Raw genomic sequence first — 5017 nt, forward strand, 5'->3', positions numbered from 1 at the left:
AAAAGAAAAGAAAAGAAAAGAAAAGAAAAGAAAAGAAAAGAAAAGAAAAGAAAGAAAGTAGGGGAAGTATGTGAGTGTATATAATTAAAAGTGGATAGGAAACACTCATCTGGTTATTTCTTGCCAGTCACTATAGGATACAAACATTGTGGGACAGGGACAAGTCTGTTTTCTTGCTACAGGTCCAGTGTAGAAGAAACACCAATACCAATCCAAATGGAAGACTGCACCAAGGAGTTAGAAGGCAACATTTATTATACTAGCAGGCTGGGTAACCCGGAAGTTCAAATCACCAGCCCAGAGTCAGGTTTGAGTTCAGTTTAAATATGGTTTGCACGTGGGAAATACAATAGCAGGTTATTATGTGATTGGTTACGTGGAATACAAGACATGTCATATTTTGTCAAGCAGGGTTACTTAAAAGGAATTTTTTAACATTCTGGGAAGGAGGGGAGGCAGGTATGAGCAGAGCAGATAGAGTTAAAAGGGTCCTTGACTGGGCCAATCTGTCCCAGACATGAAGTCCTTGAAGCAAGTTGGAAACCCTATGTATATAGTCTTTTGAGACAGGGTCTGGCTATGCAGTTCAGGCTGGCCTTGAGCTCACTTTGCAGCCCAGGCTGGCCTCAAACTCGCAATGATCCTCCTGCCTCAGCCTTCCAAGTGCTGGGATTACAGGCATGCGCCATGGTTCATTTCTTGATAGTGACTTTTTCTAGGGTGAGATAGAATCTCAGCAATGTTTTAATTTGTATCTCTCAAATGACCAGTGGTGATGACCAGTAGGTTTTTTTTCATGTATTTATTTGCTGTTTCCACTTCTTCATCTGAGAAGGGTATATTCATCTCAGATGCCCATTTTTTTTATTGGGTCTTTAAATTTGGGGTGGGTCAGATTTTTTTTGAGTTTTTTATATATTCTGGATAGTCCTTTGTCTGAGGAACAGCTGAAAGAAAATTTTTCTCACACTGTGGGTTATCTCTTCATGCTGTCGGTGGTTTCTCTTGCTGTGCAAAAGCTTTTTAATAAGATGAGATCTCAGTTGGTGATTCTTTTTGTTTGTTTGTTTGTTTGTTTTGTTTTTTTCCGGCACCGGGAATCAAACTCATGACGTCGCACTTGCCAGGCAGGTGCTGTGCCGCTGAGCTAAATCCCCAGCCCCTCAGTTGTTGATTCTTTGTGATATTTCCTGTGTGACTGGGGTTTTGTTCATAAAATCTTTGCCTAGATCAAAGTCTTCAAGAGTTCCACCTGTTCTATTTTCCAATATATTTAATGTTCCTGGGTGTTTTTTAAATTTTTTAAAAAAATTTTTTAAAAAAGAGTAGTAAATAAGAGAAAAAAAAAAAAAAGAACAATAGCAGCACACGAACCTCACAGACATAAACAAACCAAAGCAAGAGCATTTAAAGTGATACTGTATCACTTTAAATAATACAAATTAACAGTGGTTATTTAAAAAAACAAAACAAAAAAAAGTGGTTGTTATATTACATATTGTTATCCTCAACATATTGTTATCCTCAAAATAATACAAATTAACAGTAGTTATTTTAAAAAACAAAACAAAAAAAAAACAGTGGTTGTTATATTACATATTGTTATCCTCAACTACGTTGCGTTGCTCAGATAACCAGATGTAAGAATGGAAGATTATTCAAACCATTAAAGAGAATAAGAAAATAATTATTAGCTAAAACATTAGCGATAATACAGAGTTTCACTAGACAAGATGGTAGGAATTCACCGTGGTAGTTCCATTGCATATTGTTACCTTCAAATCAGTTGCTCAGATTACCAGATATAAGCATGCAAAATTGGTCAGATCATAAAAATTTTAAGCATTAACTGTTCCTTTCAGTATACCATCAGACATCAGCAATACAGTTATTGCAGCTATTCATATATTTATATTTTGCCTTCTTTCTTTTTTCTTCTTTCCCTCATCCCAGTCATTCCTTCCTTTGAGCAAATTATTTCCCTTTCCTATCATCTATTGTACATTTTGAGTTTTACTTATTCTTTCAGGTTCCTACACCAGGGAGACAATATGATGTTTACACATGTAGATCCAATTTATTTCACTTATGAGTGTGGTCTCTAGTTGCATCCATTCACTTACAAAAGTCTCAAGTTTATCTTTTTTATAACTGAGTAGTACTCCATTGTATAAAAATACCACATCTTTTTTATCCATTCCTCAGTGGATGGGCATTTGGATTGTTTCCAAGATTTACCTATAACAAATTGTGCTGCTATAAACATGGGTGTACATATATCGCTGTGGTATGATGTTTTTAATTCTTCTGGGAAAATATCCAGAAGGGGAATAACTGGGTTAAGTGGAACTTCCAATCCTAGTTTTGTGAGGAATGGCCAAACTGATTTCCACAGTGATTTCACCAATCTACACTCCCACTAGCAGTGGAGTAGGGTTCCTTTTTCCTCACAGCCTCTCCAGCATTTGTTATTGGTTGATTTCTTGATAATAGCTATTCTTTCTGGGGTGAGATGGAATCTCAGTGTTGTTTTAATTTGCATTTCTTGAATGACTAATGATGTTGAACATTTTTTCATGTATTTACTCACCATTAGTATTTCTTCATTTGAGAAGTATGTATACATCTCAGATGCCCATTTCTAGATCGGGTCTTTGAATTTGGGGGGCCTGATTTTTTTTAAAGTTTTTATATGTCCTAGATAGAAGTCCTTTGTCTGAGGAGCAGTTGGCTAAAAATTTTTTCCCAATCATGGATTTTCTTTTTACTCTATTGGTTATTTCTTTAGATGTGCAAAAACTTTTCAATGAGATGAGATCCCAGTTGTTGATTCTTTGAAGTATTTCCCATGCAGTTTGGTTTTGTTCATGAACTCTCTGCCTACCCCTACATCTTCAAGATTTTTACCTGATTTCTCTTCCAATAAATTTAGTGTTTCTATTTTAATACTTAGATCTTTGATCCATTTTGACTTTAGTTTAGTGCATGGTGAAAAACATGGGTCTAGTTTTAGTCTTCGGCATGTGGAAAGCCAATTTTTCCAGCACCATTTACTAAAGAGACTATCTTTCTTCCAGTGAAAATGCTTGGATCCTTTGTCAAAGATAAGGTAACTGAGTGTGTGTGTGTAGTTGTGTCTGTATCTTCTAATCTGTTCCACTGATCTTCAGGTCTGTTTTTGTGCCAGTACCATGCTGATTTTATCAAATTTACAAATTTACAAATATATTACAAGTAGCTTTGTAATATACTTTCAAATCAGGAATTGTGATGCCTTCTGCCTTTTCTTTGTTTCCCAGGATTGCATTTGCTATTCTAGGCCTCTTCTGTTCCCAGATGAACTCTAGGAATGTTTTCTCTAGATCTGTGAAGTATACTAACAGTATTTTAATTGGGATTGCATTGGATCTGTACAACAATTTTGGGAGTATGGCCATTTTCACAATGTTGGTTCTTCCTATCCATGACAAGGAATATCTTTCCATTTTCTGATATCCTCTTTGATCTCTTTTTTCAGAGCACTATAATTTTTACTTTATAAATCTTTTACTTTTGTTAAATTAATTGTTTTTTTGTTTTTTTTTTTTTTTTTTCCTCCGGTACCGGGAACCGAACTCACGACCTTGAGCTTGCCAGGCAGGCGCTTTGCCACTGAGCTAAATCCCCAGCCCCTTGTTAGATTAATTCTTAAGTATTTCATCTTTTTAGATGGTGTTGTGAAAGGTATAGTTCCCAAATTTCTCTCTCAGTCTGTTTATTGCTTGTATATAGGAATGCTATTAATTTTTGGTTGTTAACTTTGTATCCAGCTATGCTACCAAATTTGGTTATTAAATCCATAAGCCTTTTGGTGGAGTTTTTGGGGTCTTCTATGTAGAGTATCATGCCATCTGCAAATAATGATAATTTCACTTCTTCCTTTCCTATCCTTATTCCTTTTATTTCTCTCTGTTGTCTAATTGCTGTAATATTTCCAGAACTATATTGAATAGGAGTGGTGACAGTGGACGGTGTTTTTGTTTTTGAGACAAGGTTTAGCTATGCAGTTCAGGCTGGGCTTGAACTTACTTTGTAGCCCAGGCTGGCCTTGAACTCACATCAATCCTCCTGCCTCAGCTTCCCAAGTGCTGGGATTACAGGCAGGTGCCACCATACCTGGCGATAATTTCAATTCTTTCCCATTTACTTAAGCATGTTCCATGTTCTATGAACTAGTATGTGGTCTATTTTGGAGAATGTCCTGGGTACAGCTGAGAAGAATGTGTATTTTGATGTTGTGGGGGGGAACACCCTGTAGACATTTACTAAGTCCATTCATTCAAAAGTTTCATTCAGTTCTGATATTTCATTGTTGATTTTTTGTCTAGTTGATCTGTCTTTTTGTGACAGTGGAGTATTGAGGTCCCCCATTACAATTGTATTAGTGAGGCTGGGGATATAGCTCAGCAGCACAGCATCTTCCTGGCAAACACAAAGTCCTGAGTTTGATTCCTGGTACCAAAAAAAAAAAAAAAAAAAAAAGTTCAAAGGAGAAATTAATGCAATTGAGACTAAAGAAACAATACAAAGAATTGATAAATTGAAGAGTTGGATCATTAAGAAATCAACCAAGGGCCTGCCTGGCAAGTGCAAGCTCCTGAGTTTGATTCCTGGTACAAAAAAAGAGAAAGAAATCAGCCAATAACAAGTGCTGGAAGGTCTGTGGGGAAAAAGGAACACCTCACAGTTGGTGGGAGTGTAGACTAGTGCAGCCATCATGGAAATCAGTATGTAGATTCTTCAAAAAACTAGGATTAGAGGTCTCATTCAGCCCAGCTATTCCCCTTCTGGGTATCTTCTTGGAAGAATTAAAAACATACCACAGTGATATATGTGTACCCATTTTATAGCAGCACAATTTGTCATAGCTAAATCTTGGAAACAACCCAAAGGCCCATCAACTGAGCAATATATAAAAAGGATGCGATCTATTTATATAATGTAGTACTACTCAGTCATAAAAAAGGATAAACAAGGC

Source organism: Chinchilla lanigera, unplaced genomic scaffold (assembly GCF_000276665.1).
Source record: "Chinchilla lanigera isolate Chin_1 unplaced genomic scaffold, ChiLan1.0 scaffold00053, whole genome shotgun sequence".
In the NCBI taxonomy this organism is placed as follows: domain Eukaryota; kingdom Metazoa; phylum Chordata; class Mammalia; order Rodentia; family Chinchillidae; genus Chinchilla; species Chinchilla lanigera.